The sequence below is a fragment of the Megachile rotundata genome, chromosome 14 (assembly GCF_050947335.1).
Source record: "Megachile rotundata isolate GNS110a chromosome 14, iyMegRotu1, whole genome shotgun sequence".
NCBI classification, from domain to species: Eukaryota; Metazoa; Arthropoda; class Insecta; order Hymenoptera; family Megachilidae; genus Megachile; species Megachile rotundata.
Window position 1 is genome coordinate 3,861,356 of NC_134996.1, and position 23,885 is coordinate 3,885,240.

General features: G+C 31.5%; 1 protein-coding gene and 1 long non-coding RNA gene across 2 annotated transcripts in view; one reads left to right on the top strand and one right to left on the bottom strand.

Moving 5' to 3' along the window:
- Positions 1-23,885, bottom strand: part of LOC105661769 (protein meiotic P26-like) — a 263,978-nt gene that overhangs the window by 19,316 nt on the left and 220,777 nt on the right. The window lies entirely within an intron of this gene.
- On the top strand, positions 4,028-6,777 carry LOC143265781 (uncharacterized). Its single transcript, XR_013040485.1, has 3 exons — positions 4,028-4,582; positions 5,983-6,039; positions 6,472-6,777. It is a non-coding gene; the product is annotated as an uncharacterized LOC143265781 (long non-coding RNA).

Consider the following 23,885-nt stretch of genomic DNA (forward strand, 5'->3'; position numbering starts at 1 on the left):
TCCCTGTAGGGCGGCGCGCGTATTCATGCATTATTTCATTTGGCGACGCTGCTTTTTCTGTTTCCCGCCATGGGACGGCGCGCGTATTCAAACGCCCTGGGCTGCAATTTTAATATATTGATCGTCTACTTTGAAAGTGGTGTAAGTCAATTAAAAAAAAAGAATACCAAGTAAATAAAAAGACTTCCTGAATAAATAGAGACTTGAGTGTGATCCAGCAGTGATACTCGTCATAATTAATTATGTTTACTTATTTGTCATGTAACTTAAAGTTAGATGCTTGTTGACAAATAGCTGTAACATTTTTTTGCAGTTACTGTCATTGTTACTTTCTGACTCATCCGAACGAAAGTAACATTAATTAATCACTTTGTAGGTTAATATGCGATTTCTAACGCGAAGTAAAATTTTTTTTATAAAAAATAATAAGAAGTAAGACTTGAATAAATACATTATACTTTAAGTAATAATAAAAATAATACCCGTACATTCAAATAACAAAAAATGAGCTACCACTTACTTCGACATTTTTGGATTCTTCGGTACAGTATACGTGATTTATTTATCTATTCTCAATTGCAATTATGACATAAGTAACACGTCGCCCTTGGTACAGTTTCTGCAGTATAATCTCGCCCTCATAGTAATATACTACTATCGTCTCCAATCGAGTTTTCCAAAACAGAAGTCTTATAACCTACGAGCTATACATGATTCATTGCAATGAACTATAGGAACCTATAAAGATATTATCTAAGTACCCATTAACAAATGATTGATTGTCATGGCACGTTAAGTGCCGTGTCAGTCGTCGGTGACTGACAGTATACTTTTCAATTAAACTGCGTCAGTCACTGCTAATTGACGACGCATGATTTAAAAAATTGTATACTCCTATTAATAAGTTTTGAATAATTCGGAGATCATAATGGAATGTATACAAATATTACTTATTGCCAAAAAAACTTTTAATGAATAATATTGAAATACGGTGTACACAAAAATAGTTGTCTTCTACAGGCTTCACAGCATGTTGTAACTTGTTCTTTTAAGAATAAAACAAATGCTTCAAAAAGGTAAAAATTTACTTGAATGATTTAAATTACCAACTGAGTTCAACCACCGTGTACGAATCATATTATAACTCAATCAACAGAGTAAAATCGATATGCAACTATGAAGAACAAATTGTCTAAAACGTTTATGGAAGCGGAGAGAAGTTTGTTACTTTTGTTACATTATATTTGAACGTAACATTTTCTACTATCATATATTCACTACATATGCCAAAAGTAACATGATCAAATCTAGACAATGATATGTTCAAATATAGTACACTTTAATAGATTAATATATTATTAATATATACATTTAAACAAAAAATTATATAATTATGATATTGCACCAATGATATATAACTAAAGAATGGTATTGTAGTAAAATATGTATTGCTGTATATTGAAAACTTAAGTGAAGCGTTTTGCATGGACCTTAGAAACTAACGTCGAGAAGTAATTACATATGCAAACAATATTATTCAAAATATTGACTTTGACAATATATTTCAGAATCATCAAAATTAATGAAGTGTATGCCCCTCCGTAAATAATTATTAGAATTACCCATTAATTTTTACTGTTAAAGCCGAGCGAAGCAAGTGTCTTGATATGATGACGGAAAGCAAAGACACAACTTTGAAAGATTAAAAAATAAGTAAATAGTATTGTTGCGTGAACAGCGCGGATTCGGGCACCCGACACTGTTCTGACCCAGTCACGATTTAACGAGCTCTGAGCCTGGTTTTAAGTGATAGTTCGTGATGTGATGATTCGTTTGAAGGTTCGTTGTTCGAGATATTAGTCGCTTCGTTCGTGGTTTAGGTGTTTATTAAAATGAGTTCGTTCGTGAGTTAGATATGTCTTATAAGAGATATTATCGTGTTCTGTTCGTGTTTTAGATACGTGTTGTAGAAGATATATTCGTGTTCTGTGTTCTGTCGCCAAAGTAGCTGTCGATGTTACCTCGGAATCGGTAATTTGGAAGGGGTGTGTTTTCTTATTGGTCGTTGATTTTTGAGAGGTGACCGCTCTCGTAAGAAATGGTCACCTCCCTCGTACAAGAAATGGTCACCCCTGGAAGTAGTCGCGACCAAGGGGTGACGCACGAGGGATTCCGCGATTTGGGAAAAACCCGTAGCAGGTAATAAGGTGAAAAAGCACTCTGACCCTGACGACGATGATTAAAAATAACGGAATAGGAAATTAAACATGCTGGTCCCAAGCAGTAAACTTGGGTACCGACGCGAAGGTATTTTTTGCTAACGAAAAACGGTCAATGGCTTCATAAACTTATTGCCTATACGGTCAGTCCGGGATCCTCGGTCTATTGCCTGGTAAAAATACAAAAGATAGCTGCATCGCATTCTAAGGCGATGCAACAAGTATTTCTAACGAATTTCAACTTTTCAATACCGTCGTCGCTCCATTGATGTGATTATCAAAATAGCGACTTGTTACGAATTGAAATTAAGTTACTCTCGAAATCGATGGACGTCCATCATCATTTACTTTATCTCGTTTCTTCTTCTTCCTCTTTTTCAAGACAGAAAAAGGGTATATTATCTTTATGTACATCGTTTCCAGACAGCAGGGGATACCAATACATTGTACAATTGCAAATTTACTTATAAAGCTAGACGATAGCGGATACTCGCGTCTAATCAACGGTACTTCATCCCTGCGGTGAACGAAGTTTATCCGGAGAAGCAAGATGCCAGACAACAGTCTTAAGGAACACGCTATACTCGCAGTGCCGAGTCGGGACCTAATTTAATCGGCACGATGCGGACTGGCCGATCTCTGAGAACTACGTTCCCGCAGCAGCTGTTTCGAGGTGTAACCGAAGGAAACTCTATCGTTCTTGTTACTCGTTTTACTCGAACACGATTATACGGGATGCAAGTACGGTTAAGTAAATATATAGTCAGTCATCCTGCGAGTACTGTTTAGGGAATATTATTTTTCCTAACGTACTAATCAAGAATATGCCTAATAAGTGCAATGTACAGTGCTGTGAATAATTGTGCACCTGAATATATTTTTAACAGTTATCAAAAAGGTGAGATGACTTTGCGTGTGGAACGACTCGATCTCATATTTTATCAATACATGCGTCAAATAACGTGTAGGAATGAATATCATGTAATTTCTTATGAAAAAAAAAATAAGAAAAAATATAGAATTGAATTCGTTAATTTTGCACATAATTTCAGAGAAAATCATATTTTAAGATCCTCCAAATTCCTTTATTGTTATGGCAATATTATACATACACTGTTGAGTGATGTAAACGCATATTGTGCTAATAGACAATGTTCAAACAGTATGTAAACATTGGTTTGAAAAAAAAATCCAAACAAAGTTTTCAATCAAAAGAATTTTACTGAGTTAGTTACAAAATTGTTGAAATTATTGTTGCTCTTGTCGGATGCAGCTATACCGTTTAATTACAAGAATATACGTATACAGTAAAAATCAGTGTTTTTTGATGAAAAATATCTCCATAAATCTCTATCTCTCTTCATATGTATATACCTCAATTTAAATATATGTATATTCTTGCATTTCTGTATCCCTATATCCCCAAATCCATATACCTACTAAAAGATATTATTTATATCCTAGATAAGTCCTAGGTACTCGAATCCCTAATTCCTTAGATATATTCTTACATGCCTCAATCTGTATATCTTCATAATATCCCTCTATCTATTAATCTGTATACTCCTAACTCCCTGAATTCCTACATCACTAATATATCCTTATATTCCTCAGTCCTTATAATTTTCCTGTGTACAGTATACCTATATCATTGTATCCCTATATCTATGTATCTCTAGGTATATCTATCTATCTATGTATATTTCTACATATACTCCAAGATTTGGGATATGTCTTCATCCATATAACTCCATAATCTCCTGTGTCATTAGCGTTAAATAAGTTTTAATAACTACGGCTGCAGAAAACAAAACTGTATCAAAACTAGAATCACATTTACTGGAATTAGTCTTTAAAGCTTACTTTTAATACATAAAATCTTTGTTTATAAAGTACCTAAAAAATACTATTTTTCTAATAATGACGCAGCCTTGTTTTATTTCCATTGCTTCAAGTGTACTCGTTAATATTGCTATTCATTGTAATAAATTTGTTATTTCTATACAACGAATACTTTATGACGATATTTTTATTCGAATATTATAAAAGCGAAAACACTGTTACAGCAGTCTACAAAGTGAACTACCGACACGGGTTTGCACTCGTTACCAGTTTAAACAATCTCCGGTTCAAATTCGACGTGACTCAGCATGAAAAACGTGACATAATGCGTTCGATCCGGTTCGATCGATCAGAATCCCACGTGGCAGGTGAGATTACGTGGCTTCTCCCATTCACCGAGCGTTCACTTAGGCGGCAAGTCGCGAACTCGGATGCAAAAGTGGCTGGTGGAGAGAGGTGGGTCGAGCTGACGCACGAGCGAACGATTAAGCTAGTTCGCGGCACAAATGGACGAACGAAAGGTGGGTAGAAAGGATCGAGCCAGTTTGAAAAGGGACGCCGTATCTTGGTCAAGAGTAACGAAATAACCGATCCTTTTGTTCACGGGATAAAAGGAACGATTGCATGAGAAGCTGATGGCGTGGCACCGCTTGTAAAGGGACTTGTTCTACCGACGAGTTTTAGAAAGTGTAATAACTGCAACGAAGATACGATATGTTGTCAATGCACTATTTCATTCAAAGGTTTTATGGATTCGTTAACACGACTAAAATTCAGTGACTTTCAAAATTATGAAACTTAATAAATATTTCACTTGCAAATTATGCACACATAACATTTTTTGGAAAATATATTTTTCAAAACATGGAAAACATATTTTTTTCTGGATAATGATAAAAAAGGTGCATAATATCGTATAGCGAAACTGCAATTTTGCAGTAGTGCATTATTGCAGCAATAACATCTTAATATAGATATGTTATATAAAGCTAAAGTAACAATGCTCCATTTTCATGCCAAACGACATCAGCGTTAATTATACAAGATACTACTTTCCCAGATTTATGCACATGCTTTCAAAACTCGTTCTTTTGCCTAGAAATAACTACAATCCTTAGATTTTGTTACATTCTGTGTAATGTAGAGAGAAGTTATTGTTTATACATATAACATTTTAATTTTTCTCTGTTCATAACTGGTATACTTATAACATAAAAGCGCAATGTTCCCTAATATTGTACTCCTTCTAATTTTGTACTTTATGATAAAAGACGATAGCTCAACTGATGAAAGTTTGAATTTAACCAGTTAACTGTGTCGCCGAAATCGAGCGATGACGAGTATACTCGTCAATCACAGAGTAAGTTGCGCTGGTAAGATATTGGATCAAAAAGATGGGTTTATTTTATAAAATTGACACTTTTATTACTAATGTATATTTATTTGGTTAACTTAAACATACATATATTACATACTTATTAGATGAAAAACACAATAAAAATTAAATGCATATGATAGACCATCCCTGAAGGAACCCTATCATAAATCAGCTTTCCGACTTTTGCTTTTGCTTTTCTTTTACACTAACATCTAAAAAACGTTGTTGTCGCACATAAATAAATTCGTTGTGCGAACTGGTAAGCTGTTTCAGCCGGTGCATACGGGGGACGCATGAGTTCATCGCAAATTATTTATATTTTTTATTTGTTTGTTTTATTCTGGCATGGCCTCAAAATATTCTAAACATCTTGAAATTTAAGAATATGTTTTGTTTTTTTTCAAAAATTGCAATTTAAATAGCCAATGGTCACTACTTTATACGCATGACGAGTATACTCGTCAATCACAGTTAACTGGTTAAATGCTAATTTTCATATAGTTTATGATAGTAATAATGATACAGTATGGTTATATTCTGCAGATATTTTCAAACTACCAAATGAAGGAAAAGTGGACTTATTATAAGCGAAGACATGAAGTATGTACTAATTTTAATAAAATCAAGATTTATATTTATGATTCCTGTTTAACACAACGATTTAAAAAATCAATGTTAGGTATGATAAACTATTCACTAAAAATCACATGAGCAATATTGGGCACTCACCATTTGTAGTGAGAAGCAGCATAATATTGTATGTACTATATGCTGATGTCTATAATTTTATGAAAAAAATATGCTCTTCACCATATAAGCACATTATCAACAAACATGTTGTTTTGTAATTTCATGTAATAAAAAAATATGTAGTATAATTTTTTAAGAAATTATAGGATATTTTATAAAAGCATATGATTATGAAGTAATTTTCTTAAATTACTGGAATTTTCATTAATCTATATTCTTTGTGGAAGTTATAAAATAACGCCAATATTCAAAGTCGTTCAATATTATTCCTATCATTTTTAGGTTTGATATCAATATTCATGTGCAGCCAATGACAACACTCGACGCCCATGGTCTAAACAATCAATCAATTAATATTCATGTGTGTAGACATTTTATTGATACATCTCCTATGTACATAAATATACAGGAAGTATTTAAAGGCCTGTACGTAACATTTGTAAACTTCAAATCCCTGTAATTTATCATTTTCCAAATTCTGTATTCGACTTCTGATTTATTAAAATTTTAGATATTGTAGAACAATAATTTGTTTACAATTTTATAAATTTATAATAGTGCATATAATCTGCAATGAGGATATAGAAAAATTAGATTAAAGGTCATAAATTAAATAGATATCTATGAATAGGTGTATTATTACACTAGAGTAAATACGAATACGTCTGACCATATAATCCATTTTCTCTTGCCTTTTACGTCTACCTTTTCATATCTTTCCATTCTTCCTGCATTAACACGGTTTAGATTTTCCTGTATATGTAGAAATTCTAATGCGGCTGCTTAAATTACAAACAAAATTGACAGTCACTACATTTAGGATCGTATAATATTTTTCTAATTCTATTTAATAAACCTTCAGCAGTTCATTGTCTTCTGTCGAAATAATTTTATTACTAGTTTATTTGTTTCTCCACTCTCTACGTAAAAATGAATATGTATGAATACGTATGAATAAATTATTATTAATCTACAAAATACAAAAGATGCGATAACCTGTATGAAGTTAGCACCCCATTTCGAAAATTTTTAAATTCTAAAAGTTGTTCCAGGTTGTTCTAGACTTGTTCTAAATTGTTCCAGAAGATAAAAGTTTTATACTAATTATTTTGATAAAACATGAAAAAAAAACAGTTTTTTGGTCTGGCACCCCATTTCTCGAAAATCAAATTTTTTATGGTTGTTCCAGATTGTTCTATAATAGTTGTTGCGAATATTGTTCCAAAGTAATAATTTCCCAAACAAAGTATTTATACAGATTGTACAGGATTTTGCGGGCATAAATAATTTAACTGCAAATTTAAATAAATATAACCAATTTTATTTCACCAAAGTATTGAACAAGGAACGCAAGCGACTTAATGCTATTTACTCGGTCGTCGGGAAGAGAATGAATACCTGCTCCGCGCTCACGGACTCGACGGAGCGATAACGCGATACCGATTGTTGACGAACGCTACCGATAACGTCCGAAAATGCTTCGCCCTTCATAGACGCGGAACCTCGCTACTTACGAGCATTTCTATCGAATTTTCTTATATATTCGAATAATCACTCATTAAAAAAGTCAACTCAGCCGGTTTCGCCGGTCCCGGGTCGACTTCATCTTCCCGTGCACGCGTGGACCTTCATAGCGGTAGATGCCTACCCAATTGAGGTCTATAGTGGCCTCGAAAAGATTTTCATCTTTCCGAACACGCGGGGAGCTTGACGGCCACAGAAAACCCTTTAGTTTTCCTCGCACGCTGGGCTACACCGTTGAGAGTTGACACAATCAGACTTTTCCGATTTTAATGACAACATATGCCCTTTATAGCTAATATTCCCGCGTCTATGATTACAATATTGCGAATCGGTGCATCAATCGCTTATAAAATAAACATCAGACTGAAATAAATGCGCTTCTTATAGTTTTAATGGAAACTTAACATTAACATACATTTGATATTAAACATTACAAATAAATTTTCCATTATAATACATTAAATAAACTTAAAGTAAATCTGTACTATACACAGATATAATAAAGAAACGATGTCGAGCGCGCAAAGAGTATTCTTATATCTTCGGGTATTATTACCATTTTCTAAACACTAAATTGCATATTTGATCTAATAATTAACGTAACAACCTGGAACAACTTTGATTTTTGCCAGAACAAATTTTCTAAGGGCACTTTACTCTTGGAAGTAAACAAATTTTTCCCCCTTTTTTTGACATTTTTGACCTATAACGGCGTGATAGCAGCACCAAACTGGAGAACAATATCAAATGAGCATAGAACAATCTGGAACAACTTTGATTTTTGCCAGAACAAATTTTTTAAGGGCACTTTACTCTTGGACGTAAACATATTTTGCCCGTGTTGTGTTATTTTTCACTGATAATGACGATTTGAGAGTAATATGAAAATGATTCTACCTGTACTGGAAATATTCTTTAAACTCTTTTGTGCACGCTACTCCGTTTGTAGTTTGGAATGTATGGGGGCGTTATTATGTTGGAAGACAACATTGCATTCCCGTATCGGCATATTATCAATGACATCCAATAAATCTTTTTCTAAAATCTGTTTATACGTATACTGATTCACCGTACTCTCAATTCTATACAATGGACCTACGTCATGCGCCGTAATGCAACCACATATCATTATCATTAAATTTGATTGTCTGTTTGACATGACGTGCCGAAAGATATTCACTTTTTCTTTTCCAACACCAAGAACGTCTATCCGATAAAATTCTATTTATTTTAGACTCATCTAAAGAAATTACACTCTTCCATTGTTCGGTATTCTAATTTATATATTTTTGGACAAAATTCAAACGAGCTTTAATATTTTTTTTTTGAAAAAGCAGGTTTCTTCTTCTTCTCCTTTGATATAAAATTAGCTTTTCTTATTGTTCTTTGAGCTGTCCATTTACTTATTTTTTTCCAACATCGCTTTCCAACAACTTTGCAGCCATTATCGTTAATCGCCGCTTATCCTGGTAAGACAATAATTTTGGACGTCCTCCTAACGATGTAGGGACTTCATTACAATTCCGTTTTCTTACTTTATGTACCACAACCTGACTGACTGCAAACTTTTTTGTAACTTTTCGCATCGATAAACCAGATTTTAATTGAGAAATAATACTATCTTTCACAGTTTTATTGGGTTGTTCAGAAAGTAATTTCGTCTTTTTTTGTGAAAATGAAAAACAATTTTGGCATAATGAACAAATAATTTATTAAATTATATATTGGCTATTTTGATCCAATACCTTTTGCCATTTTTCTGGTAGTAGTATGATTCCACGCTCATAAAATTTTTGGTCTTTGCTGGCAAAAAACTGATCGAGGTGATTTTTGTCCTCCTCATTTGAAGTGAAGGTTTTACCGTCTAAAAAATTTTGCAGTGATCGGAACAAATGCCTTTATCGTGTCTTTATCAGCTTCACGCACGGTGCATTTTCGACATCAAAATTTTTTTGCCGGATCGAAATTTTGCAAAGCAGTTCTGGTACTGGCGTACTGTCAACACATGTTCTCTATACACATCGGTTAATTTCTTTCTGGCTTTCCATTATAGGTAGAATCATTTTCATATCACTCTCAAATCGTCATCATCAGTGAAAAATAACAAAATGGGAAAAATATGTTTACGTCCACGAGTAAAGTATCTTTACAAAATTTGTTCTGGCAAAAATCAAAGTTGTTCCAGGTTGTTACGTTAATTATTAGATCAAATATGCAATTTGGTGTTTAGAAAATGGTAATAATACCCGAAGATATAAGAATACTCTTTGCGCGCTCGACATCGTTTTTTTATTATATCTTTGTAAATACTTTGTTTGGCAAATTATTACTTTGGAACAATATTTGGAACAACTAAAACAATCTGGAACAACCATAAAAAATTTGATTTTCGAAAAATGGGGTGCCAGACCAAAAAACTGTTTTTTTTTTCATTTTTTATCAAAATAATTAGTATAAAACTTTTATCTTCTGGAACAATTTAGAAGAAGTCTAGAACAACCTGGAACAACTTTTAGAATTTAAAAAGTTTCGAAATGGGGTGCTAACTTCATACAGGTGGTGCGATAACATTTGTATAAACTAGCCCAAGAATAAATGAAAGAAAGAAACGAGAGCTAGTCGAGTTAGCTCAGTACTCTACCACACATTTATCGGCCTTGATTATGAGCGTGAATTTAATAAGTGAATTCATCTGCCATGCTCGTATAACATTAACGTAATTACACAGATAATGAGGACCGGATTGCCGAGCTAAAAATTGAGTGAAACTCGTAGAACGTACCTTTGAGAGTGTTCGAGATTGCATACAGTTAATCAATTGTAACTCGATTTTTGTGAACAATTGAATAAGTCAGTATTAGTAATTTTATTGTATAACCTTTTGCACTCTTTAATTTCTTTTACCTACCAACTACTCAATTTCCAAAATAGATGAAGAAAGGAGTTCTGGATAGAATGTATTGCCACAGTGTGAAGTATATGACAATTATATTCTTCATTTATTATAAGTAATAAATAAATGAAAAAAAATATATATATACAAATCCATTTGTCTGAATTATTTATAAAATCCAAAAGAAATGTGATGTCGAGCCACATTCAATATAGGAGTGCAAAGGATTAAATGTTCAGATAAACGGAAAAAATGAATTATGTTTGACATTTTCGATTCTGGGAATTTTACTAGGAATATGAATAAAAATTTACGATCTGTATATTGTAGTAAGTTACTTAAACTTAAAGATAAGAATCTTTTCATCATTACCAAACAATAAATTAATCATTACCTTATAAGACAATGTGAAGTACAGCAGTGTCAACAGGAAGGGTCCCATAACTTTAGAAAATATCAAAAGTCACAAATTAAGAATGAACGACAATTTAAATAAACAGCAAAGAAATATGAAATAGAGAGAATAGATATAAAGTTTAAAAACTCTTTTAAATGTCCATAAAAATTAAAAGCTTCTGTTTAGAAGATTTGGTAAATCTTAAAAGTGACTAAATGAATGCATGTAACCAGTACAGAGTAACTCAAAAGATATTACGTTAATACAATAAAGATATCACTTAATATTTTATTCCTGTTACATATAAAGTAATTAAATTTAAAATATAAGAACATTAGGAAATAATGCAAAGACTTGAAACTATAAAAACTGTAACTGTAAAAACTTTCAAACTGTATCGAGTTTTAGCTGAATCACTGTATAAGCGTTCCATTAATATTCTTAGTACAAAATGATTGATTGTCTTTCAACGTACATTCATTACATAACTGCATATAAAATAACTGTCTGACACAATTTCGTAAAAGAAAAATATTGCGAAACAGTATACGTACTACATCCAATTAAAGTTTAAAGTTTTCTAAGAATGAATATTTAAACGTTTAATAAATATTGTTAATAAAAGTAAGTGATTATTAAAAGAAACTAACACGGATCAAATTGGAATTCAGACGGCCGTTTCATTACGACTTTGAATTAACATAGATCGCAAACAAGAATTGTTAATTCAATACAGCAAGTGGAGAAAGTATACCAATCGAACGCACAACATAACATTAGTTTCATAAATTGCGATTAGAAAGCACAAACCTTCAATATTAATTATGACTTTGTTCAACTAAAGCGTATAATCATCAAAATTGATAGCATTGAAAAGTATAAATTTCTTGGATTATGTATACATAACTAAATGCTACTGTTAATAAAGTTACAACTGTGAGAAATTTTGTGAAAAAAAAAAATTGACTTTACCGTGTACATATAAAACCCCAATACTAACATAATAAAGCAAACACTTAAACGGCCTTGATTTACATCTTTTGGTACTTATAATATATCGTTTCTATACTATATTTGTACAAAATAGATAATTAAATTACAAAGAAATGACATCCCTTTATAAATAAATGCGAAGCCTGAGTATGATTTTCGAACACCAATAACGTTTCAAAACTTTCAAAACGATCTTAATTAGCAGCTTGATTAGGCTTTATTAACTTTCTCAATATACTCAGCAATTTCAAGGATCATCGATTCTGAACATTCCTCGAAAGAGGGTTCGAAATTCTGTGGTGATTGAATTGCTTGAAAATTTGCGACAGAGAGTACCAAATGCCCATCATCGTCAGGGGAGCGTCGCGACGCGTCGCGTCACGGTCCAAAGCAACATCAAATAGAACGTTGCTCTATTAAAAATCGAATGAAATGCGAAGAGGGGTTATGATCGGTCGTTTTAACCGGTGTACAAATGACGCGAGTATACCTGTTTCAAACCTCAAATTCTGCGTACGCTTCTGTAAACTTATATCGTCGCGTTTCCAGTGAAATAACTGTACTTTTTCCGCGCCTGGATGCCGACGCGAGTGAAATACAATTGCACGGAAAATCGCGGATAAACTTTTGCTGGGGGATCCTCGCGATTTCACGGGGGTGAACGTAAAAGCTGTTACCTTTTCTCCCTTCTGTTTTCTTCTATTTCCATTTTCTTTTTTTGTTTCCACAATGAAACTAAACGGAGAATCTTTCTCGTTGGAATGGTTTAACGTTGTTACGCGAAAATGTGAAGATCCGAGATAATACCCAGATTATTACACTCTTTTTGAGATTCGAAGCTATCTGTTCGTTAATCCTTTATAATATGGATCTTTTAACTCAGTTAACAGATTGTTGCACATCGTAAGGTACAGAACAGTGAAAAAACTATTAAATATAATTTTAATTATTTGGAACAAATAACATTTAACACTGGATTTATGGCACCCATAAAAATAACGAGTTTTGGTTTCCTCGTAACAAATTATACAGTTATTAACACTGGAACTACCAACTAGTCAAAACCACTGAGTTCAGGTTTCATAATTTATGTTACAAAATTTTGTTGCGGTGCGTTTGTGGAAATGTCCATCATACTTTACTGAAATAAAGAATGGTTACGTATATTTGTTTATGCTTCAGTACATATTTATTTTCCCTTTATTCTCATTTTGGAAGTAAATATTCATTTATTGCTCTCAGTTCTAAAAAGTTTTTGTCAAACTGTATAAAAACTTTTGTCAAGACAAAGAATAATTGTATAAACTAATTTATATTGTGTCTTATATTTATTTCTTTCTTTTACTTTATTTTCAATCTGAAAATAACTTCAAGTTATCAAACGCCCGTAAATCTAGTGTATAATAAAAAAGAAAATAACAAAAGGAGATAAATATAATTGAATTTTAGAAAAACAGGAATACTGTTAAGAGCACAGTTATTTTGTAACAAGGAAGGGTCTTTTTCCGAATCCCAATTTCTAATTTTTATATCCACGTTTATGCTCAAGGAAAAAACCTAATTCACTTCCCTCTCATAGTCATCGGCAATAAATACAACATAAATCATAGAAAAAATATTTTTACTACTTGCACGCCAACTTGGGTTTTTCCGAAACACGCATCCCGAAGAAAGGGCAGAACAACCTCCGACATTACCCAAAAATGATGATTAGACAACGATTTTTCCCCACCTTAGTTTTAGTGCTCACCTCCGAATACACGCCCACATCCGAAAATTGATAAAAAGCATAACTCGATAGTTTTTAAGCAGAATTCTTGTAACAACACACAGTAACACATGAAATAAACTAATAATTGTAGAAAGGCAAAGCAGGCATTTGCTACATCACTTTAAAATCCCGTACACCAGTACAAACGAATTTAACAAATACGTTTTATATTGAAACGCTGTCTCAATTTCAAAACATAATAATCTTGATATAAATATGCATTTAAAATAAGCTTAAGATTTTAAACCAAGCAAAACCTCGACATAAATAGAAAACTCCAAATACAGGAATCTAATACTAAGATTAAGGGTTCTGAGAATCAGACGTAAATAATAATAAACTAAAAATATTCGATAGCATGTAACGACTCTTTGTTGCTGTGACGGGCAAAAAACCTATTGATTTGAACCTATTGAAAGTGTCCCGAAAAACTAAAAACGCTATATCATTGTATCGATAAAAATATGGATCGAGGTATAATTCTCACGTCGTAATATTGTATTCTAAAATCTAACAAATAATTTACCCCGTATTATTTGAATAATGACTAAAGGTGTACAGAAACACCTAGCGGAGAGAAATCTCCATACTCATAAAGTGTGTTTTTCCAATCGAATCGTTACATGCAGTCTGTTGACCATAAGTTGGCTAGTAAATTGGCAAAGATCCCTTAATCCTCGGCTTCTTCATCAGCCGCAATATTTTTTTCACGGGACACGGCTGTCAACGACATTACCGTTCGACATGCGTAACCTGTCGTGCACGTCGAGTTAAGGACGTTACTTCGATCGAGTCGATCAATAATAAGCCGTCGTCTGCTCCGCGAGCTAAAAATATTATCAGATGTTTCTGAAATAAGATAAGTCCCTACTGCAAATATTCCATACCATGCGTACACTCTTTGCTTTCACTGATTTGATTTCATTGGGCGTTTTTGTGGCAAGGAATCAAATTTTAAAAGAATATTCCTTTTTTCAATCATTCTTCAACTTTCGAATGCATGATTTTCTAAAAATTAATGAAATATTCTTTAAGACTTAAATTAATAACTTTTTCAAAATTAATAAAATGTATCAAAATTGGTAATTAATACATTAATAGAGAAATAAGTAGAAAAATCTATTTTACGCTTAATATAATTATTTAAGCGGGAAACTTTCTGCAAAATATTTTCGTACTTATGAAATTTATACCGTATTTGTAAATGAATTTAAACTGATTTTCATGAGTTAATGTTTATTTGTAAATAAAATCTCCGTTTATTCGCCCTTAATTGATTTCTGGTCGTATAGAAATGTATATATATGGAAATATAACATGAATTGAACGTACGTCCATGTTTACTATCCTATGTTAAAAATTTCAAATACTTTTCCAAATGTTATTGCAATGCACATTACACTATATTGCACACATAGTGTCTCCATTTAAAAATAGATAATAACAATTTATATTATTGAAAGAGTCATTTATTATTAATTATTGGAAACAAATTTTAAAAAATACGTAAAAAATGATGAAAATTCAATTAATCCAATTATTTCAATTAAATAGAATTAGTCCAACGACACAAAATAATTAGTTTTCAAATTTACGCGATGAATTTTGTCTGTTGCATTGTTAAGAAAGCATTGGATGTTACTCAAAGTTAGTTTTTGTTAACGTGTTCCTGTGTCGCTAAACACTTGAGTGCTCAATATGCTGGTACTGGTAATATGTAATAATTTATTAAATAACATAATCTCAAACAGAGATTCTTAAATAAGTACTTTAGAATAAGTAGAATCGTGAGACACCCTCTTGCTGTATGCAATTTGGTAGCAATCTGACGGCAGGAACCTGTTGTCATCGACGTCAATCATCAACGATAAAATCAGAATCGATAAAAAACCGTGTCTTGCTATCAGAATCAGCTATAATTCATCGTTGGTGATAATATTTAATGTCGTGAAATTAGCAATAATCACCTTTCATTTCGTTTATGATAGTTTCACACATGTTTAATCGTTTAAAATGACTTTAAAATCCCTACATCTTATTCTTGTGCTACTTATATGTTTACTATTTACTAATATATATTTCCTTATTTTAAAAAATTCAATGTTTTTTAGAATATTTGTCCCAAGACCCACCAATAGATTGTCATTCAAAGAAATCATTATTCTTGTGTTTTAAATATCTTCTGCTTATTCGAAATATTTGACGATTATTGAGCATAATAATGGATCCTGAACTGATAACAGACAAGATTAGATATTGCCAATTAGGAAATTAACTATTTTAACATAAGCTATATCGAAAATAAAGAATCAATTTGGTCGCAGTGAATGCGTGAAAGGGAACACCATGAAAAAGAAACGAGCAAACGAGACGTCGGACAAAGTTACAGGTAGATGTGTAAATTAAATTCGATCGAAAGTGTTCAATTCGACGAGATGGAAACGATCAAAAGATTCCAATCGCTGGACAACACGCAGGATGAAATTCCCTCATCCAATAGTTCCTTCTCTGCAAACTGAAATCATTGGACGCAGATGTCCAGCGGCTTACAAAATAGATTTGCCTTATTCCAGTATGAACTTGCTGTAATTGAACTTTTGTAAAAAATGATCAGTTAAATTTTTTATGTCCGCTAGTTCCGCGGTTTTCGAAGTTGGTAAAGAGACATTTGGTACCCATCATTAATTCTCAAATCTTTTATCGATTTAAGTATTTTAGATTTAATCGTGTCATGTTAAATTAAAAATTATTGTAAGAAAATTACGCTTGTTAACAAGTAATATTCGTTTTACAAAAATAAATTAATTTTTTAATAAAATGTTACCTTTCTTTTGGCTGTTGTCTGTTCGGAAATAGAAAGACTTAAAAAATTATTTTTTTAAGAAAATATTGTTTTTTAACATTTTATATGACAGTAGTAGTTACATATGTTGTCATTAAATCCTACGAATATAAATTTAATATTTTAACAATTAATACTTTTAACAAATTTTTACTAATACAGGGATAGATGTAATGCGTTTGCTAAAAAATTAAGAAGCTTTGAAATTTCCAAATTTGTGTGTTGATAAGATTTCAAATTTTTGAACTGTAAAAATTTAGAAATTTTTTTAGTCCAGTATATTTCTAAATTCGGAATTCCTTATATTACTAGATCCGCATAGTTCTATACCCATATATCTCGCGGTACCTACAAATCTCAAAATCCTTAGACTCTTACATTCTTATATACCTATATGCCAAATAAAATCACTACATACTTATATCATAGATCTCTAGATATCTGTACCTCTTACATGCCTTAATTTCGATATCTGTAAATATTTGTGTCTTAAAATCTCTACATCCACATACTTAAACAACCCTAGATTTCTATATTCCTACATCTCTGTACGTACACTGATATCTCTGGATCTTTATAAATCTAGACGCTAATGTCCCGAATTAAACACAGATCTGAAACAGATCTCAACAAAATGGAAATGCCTATTAGCCTTTAAGGTCGGCTTTCACATTTTCAAACAGAGCAGTTGGGCACGAATGAGACATACCAGTATTCTCGTATTGAATAGCTTTATAAATGCACAAAAAGTTTCTACCAAATCAGAGACTAAAAGTTTGCGGTATTCCTTTGTTAGAAAAATGTCACGGTACCTTTTGTGCATATTAAAGAAAAATAAAAAGGAGAAAGAACCACGTATCACTAGAGCCCTAGACAGTTTTTTGTAACAGCACATAAAATGTAAAATTGAAGCTTTGAAAGCGTTGACTCCTCTCTGTAAGTGTCCCAAACCCGACAAATCTTGGTCAAAATTGTACCATTGAAATTTGGGATTTCAAACGGTATTGTCGTCCTTTTTTGAAGCCAGATTCGCTTGTAAACATCGCACTCTATTATGCGACTTAGCCACCGGGCAAACGCGTTTATTTGCCTATCCGGCTAGCCGAGTAATGGTCGTTTTCGAGTTTGTCTTTCCCTCTCAAAGTATTCGGCCCCAGTGCGCACATTACCGGTGTGGCCCTGCTGAAATCGTGCACATAGCAAATGGGATTTATGGCTTTGTTATCCGTGAGCGTTCGTTCTCACTATTTCCCAAGCGATTCGGCAGTTTTTCTATTTTTCGGTTTCACTCTTCACTGTCTGCAAGAACGATCTAAAATCACAGCTGTTCATCCAACTGTATTTTTGTAAGGCTGGTGCAAGTATCATATTTTTTCTAAACATCTAGTCACAGTTACAAATGTGTAATATAGTTTCAACTGTTATCTCATGCCTGATATAAAATAATAGTCTGAAAAGAGATTTTTCGTTACGCTAAAATGAAAACAGCAAAATGTTACATTTGACGAAATTCTATACATCATTCAATTCAGTTGTAATTGGAAATATGAACGACCTTATGTTGAAAGTTGCGTTTTATTATAAAATAAAGTGCTTAAAAATATCTACTTAATTATAAAAAAAGCAAAAAGCAGTAGATATAAATAAAATCAAAATTAAAAAATTAAATATTGCAATAATACATGAAAAAGAAATTGTGATATCCATAATACAGTATTTTTGGGGCAAAAGAAACGCTTTTTAAACGCTAATAGGAAAGATACAAATGATTGATGCTACTTCTTTAAGGTCAAAAACTAATTGTGCAGGCAATAAAATGAAAAATAAACTATCGTTTATTAACTATCGGAATTGTGTGTGCACACAATTTATTAAATTGGAATTTAAATTTTAGATTGGATGGAAAATATTAATCGTGAATACTATGAAACAATTAAAAGTATCAATCGTCTAATAATATGACGATATACAATTACGTACATAAAATTTATAAAATAAATATATTTTAAATTATGTTACTTTTTTAAGCAAGTACATTTAAAATCACCTTGGCATACATAGTATTTAACCATACTAATTGTACGCAATAAGATTATTATAATTTATAGTAATATTTTATATGGCACAGAATTTTGAGAGTACAGTAGAAACATTAAAAATTAAACATTTTAATTTCAATTAATTATTCATCCTCTGGGTCCTTTAAATCAGAACTTTTTACAGGATAACTCACATGGAGTTGTAAAACAAAAGCCACCAAAAACAAACAGAAAAAACCTTTAAACAGAATTTAGAAGTTCTGAAAAATTTGAAAACTGTTACTGTTACTTTAAACCGAAAAGTCCCTCCATTCCATTTTTAAATAACAATTAATAAACATAATTATGAAAATCATATCGACAGAAATTGTTCATTAATAAGCTTGAAACTTTCACTTTTCAGCTTATAGTACTTCACTATTAGTAGGCCTTATTTCATTTCATGTGTAAAGAATAAAAAAAGATTTAAAGTATTTTTAATTCTCATAACAAGTTAATGAGAAATTTTCAGATACTTTTATTGTCGCTTTAATGCAAAATTCGTAGTACTTGAAGAGTTTTAAATGAATTGTATGTTCTCTGTGGTCATGACGATATTTCAATAGAATTTATGATCTTCTCCTGGAGTTCCCTCAAGAAATCTCGCAAACGAAAATGAATTATGGTTAATTTATTAAAGTTCCTTTTAGTCTAGAGGTCGATGCTTTTTAACTGTTCAAGTGCGACAGAACTGTCTCCTTTATCCGCAATAAATTTCTGTTTATTTTGAAATCAAATTGCGTTAATATCTTTTGGATTATTATTTCATGTTTGTTAAAAGTGATTTAACTAATCAGATTTGTGATAACTACGTACAAGCGTAACAATGTGATTTATTATAGAAGCTTTCTCAATTAATATTCCATATAAAGCTAACATTACAAGTTAGATATAACATTACAATATTACCAGTTGGTCTCTTCACTGAATATAAATAGTATGTTATTGTCAAGACATTGTAACAGAATTTATATTAAAAGTACATGTGTTCCAAAACGTTATGTTCATTCCCTTATTAAAAGTAAAAAATAAACTTTGAATGTATTTATTAATATTAGGTGAATACTGTCATTTACTAATGACCTTTTTCCAACGTGAAGGTAATTTGTGGACTTAGTTTCTGTATAATAACGCATCTTCGGAGGCGATAAACTAAAATAATGACATTATTGTATAGAATTATTCGGTAGAACTAATATAATTTCCAAATTGATAAAGAATTTTTCCTTAATTTAATTAAAAAATAAAATCAATAAAAATTAATCAAAACAAATACTAATTTACAAAATTAACGTAACTAGAAACCTACTGGTGAAATACATGGATATGTGTATACAATCTTATTTAATATACACACTGGAGTTTTACAACAGCATGATTAATAAAATATTTACACCATAGGTCTCATGCATAGAGACGTCCTATTTAGTGATCCTCAAAAACGTGATAGGAAAATGTTCCGCCATACTGATCAAAACAGAATGTGGCCTCAGGTTTATAAAATTCAAAATTTGAAATACGGAAGATTTGAAACGGATTTGTATAATATATAACAAAATAAATATTTGTATCAATTTTATATGATGTTCTAAAATTTATTTTGTTATACTATTAATTTTGTACTAAAAAATAGTTACAATTTTCAAGTTTACATCCTTCATTGAATCACTGTTTAACCTATACGTTTATCAAAAATAAATGTATACGAAAATAGCGTTTGTATATATTAGAGATAATAAGGAAATTTATGCTGAAATAAAATATGTTTTATGTTATATAAAATCGATAAAAATATTTATTTTATTATTGAAATTCAATTTTATGCACATATTCAAATTAAAATTAAAATTAATAATTTTGAAATGAAAATCGATGCTGTAACAGATTATATTTTAATATTTCATATTCAACTGATAAAAAAATTCAGTTAGTTAATTTTGCCATTAAATTGATATAACATATTTTGTTATTTCCTTATGAAACAGACTTGATATTTATTTTTATATGAATATATTTGAATTTTACCGCCACTTGAAATCGTTTGTGAACTTTTTTCTACCCAGATGATTTTTCTCAGTCTTTTAGATTAGTATAACAGCAATCAATCAAAAATAATATCTTCAAGTGAACAATTAATAGAAGATACGTATTATGCTCCAGAGAAAAAGGAAAGAAAAGATTGTATAACGCGGATTCTATCGCACTAGAAAGAGGTTGCAACCTCTACAATCACTAACAAGGGACATCACCAAGGTGTTACACGCGGATTTTAATGAAATTGACATATGTGGAAGCTTTTCAAAAATCATTTGACACGCATTTTTTTATATCTGCTGTTGAGATATGCATGTGCAAATTATCGCATAAAAAGGACTGACCCCCTTCGAAAACAAATCTCAACTCATTTCTCTGTAAAAAGTAGAAGAAAATTGTATGTGTAATAATTATTGCTGAATTGCAATAAACAAAAAATTCCAAAAACATGTATCCCCTATTTTGATCCATATTTTTAGTATACAAAGCTGCGAAAAAATCGAACTGCATTTAGGGTGAAAAATTGAAAAAAAATCCAATTTTTTAATATATCACACAAATAAATAATTTCTCCCGAAATTTTCGTCATTAGCTAAATTTCTGACTAAAAACTACATAATTTAGAAAAAAATTCGCCTTCCTACACCCTCTAGTTTCCGAGATATTAAAGAAAATGTGTTTTCAACCCCGAACTTTGAGAGCTATTTTCGCCCCCTCAACATGCATGTCAGCAGATATAAAAAAATACGTGTCAAATGATTTTTGAAAAGCTACTGCATATGTCAATTTCATTAAAATCCGCGTGTAACACCTTGGTTATGTCCCTTGTAAGTGGCAGTTAAATACATGCACATTGTGGTTTACTGAACCTGAGTATTAACAGTAATTATTGTTGTTGTTGATTAGTGTTATGGGCGTCGACTGCCATGGTCATTAGAACAGTAATTGTAATTTAGCAAGAATTAGTGATACTGCAATTACGGTATTATTAAAAACTAATTTTGTCCATACCATCAAAATGTGATCTCAGTAACACTAATAGATAAAATAATTAAATTAGAAGTGTATATTAGGGAAATGTAACCTTGGGGCCAGTTCTTGCTTACAGGATCCTACTTATGACGTTCAAAATATATATGTACATTTTACTAATTTTATTCAAATACTAAACATAATTGCATATTGTATATCAATGTAGAAGTTTTATACATAACATAGATTGTAATAACTTTTTCGCGCATGATTATTTAAATCACTTTTCCAGTTAATTAAAATAAATAAAGCGGTAGTTATACGAGCAATGGTAGAAAAAATCTAAAACTCTAGAGCAATAATATTTTTCACCTCTTTTTTTCTTATAAATCACCTAATTAATGGTCTACAATACATACTTTACACTAAGTTTATAGACATCCCTAGATGCAGTTACTTTTAAATTAGAAATAAAAGACAACAACAAATATATAGAGAACGAAACAGAGTAATTTATACAATTGTTTACCTCGACTAAAATTAACATATATTTCGACAAAAGTATTTTAACACTAAAACTACCAAAACATAATTTGTTAATATGTTTTTCTTGAAATTTACGTTGATTTTCATCAGATGAAGAACTAATGTCTGTACGATTTTATATTTAGTTGTATGTTTATTTATTTTTCTCATTTAATTTTTAATTTTAAATGAAGTGCACATTATACGCGCATTATACATTATACTGTTAATAATTTTTGTAATTTACAACAAAGCATCTAACAATAAGATGCGTCATTTTGGAGCATTCCGTAAACTGGTGCCCAGTAAAAATCTGATACTCTAATATGACAATGAAATTAGTAAATCATCATGGTCTAAAATGGTGAAGGAGTCCACAATACTGGTATCTAAATATCCCACTGAAATCTTATCAAGTTTTTCGTCTTCTTACCACTGTGTAAACACAAAGCTTGTGTTCCGTTAATACTTCGTAAACCTGTAAACCCAACAATCCAACGCTAACATTCTCGTGGCTAATAGCGCGAAAAATGGCGAGACACACGATGATAGCGTTAAAAGCTGCCGCACGCGAGCATCAAGCGAGCGATTAGCGATTAAGAGCACCGTTGTACGACCATAGAAACAAGTATTCACACGTGCAGGATATTGGATAGTGTAATACGAGCAGAACACCAGCTATCTCGTGAAGTTAACCGCAATAATCGCGCGAAATTACATCCCACCCAGTGTCTAACAGCCACGCACACAATGTTCAACGAAACGTTGGACATCGATCGGTTGCTTGCAACCAGCGTCGAACTTTAAACGATTTGAAAACATAATGAAGTGCAGCGTTCATTCAACAATTTTTTAGTCCGTAACGAGCGAACATAGTCAACAACAAATATAATAAAATTCTCAATAACAATATAATTTTAACGAAACATATCTAAATCTCATACAAAGACATCTTCCACACTTCTTTATTTTTGAGAATTTTTTACATTAATTTTATAGTTTATAGATTAATTTGCGAACATAGAAATTTGGAGTCCTAGGTGTATGGGGCGTAAGAATTTACGATCAATTGTATGCAACGATCGTCGAACTTCAAACCGGTTTCAAAATATAATAAATCGCAGCGTTTATTCCACATTTTTTCAATCCGTAACGAGCAAGAACAAACCATCATAAATATGGCATTCTCATGAAAAATATTTAGATCGGAGGAAGAGACCTTCGACTTGTTTATTTTCCAGGATTTAATGGACGCACAATTTAGGAATATAGAAACTTGAAGACCTGGGTATTTGGATAGGTATTTGTATAGGAGTTTGGGAGTATAGGGGTTTGAGGGCTTAGGAACTTAGGATCATAATTACTTAGATATCTTCTGATTTGTGAATTTAGAGATCGGATGATAATAAAGTTTGGGAATTAAAAAATTTATGAATTTATGAATTTAAACAACGTGTAAAGTGTCAAAATTAGTTCCGAAGTCTAAAGATGACAAAATAGAAAAATTTAGGACTTTTATAGTGCGAAAATCTCAGCTGTAATACTTGTAAATTGCCGAAAATTCTACAGTAAAATGGCAAAATTAAAGATTATAATACTTGTACATTTCTAAATTACAAAAAATCTTGATCTTTCAACATTGCGAGTCTCAAAATTCAAAAGTACCA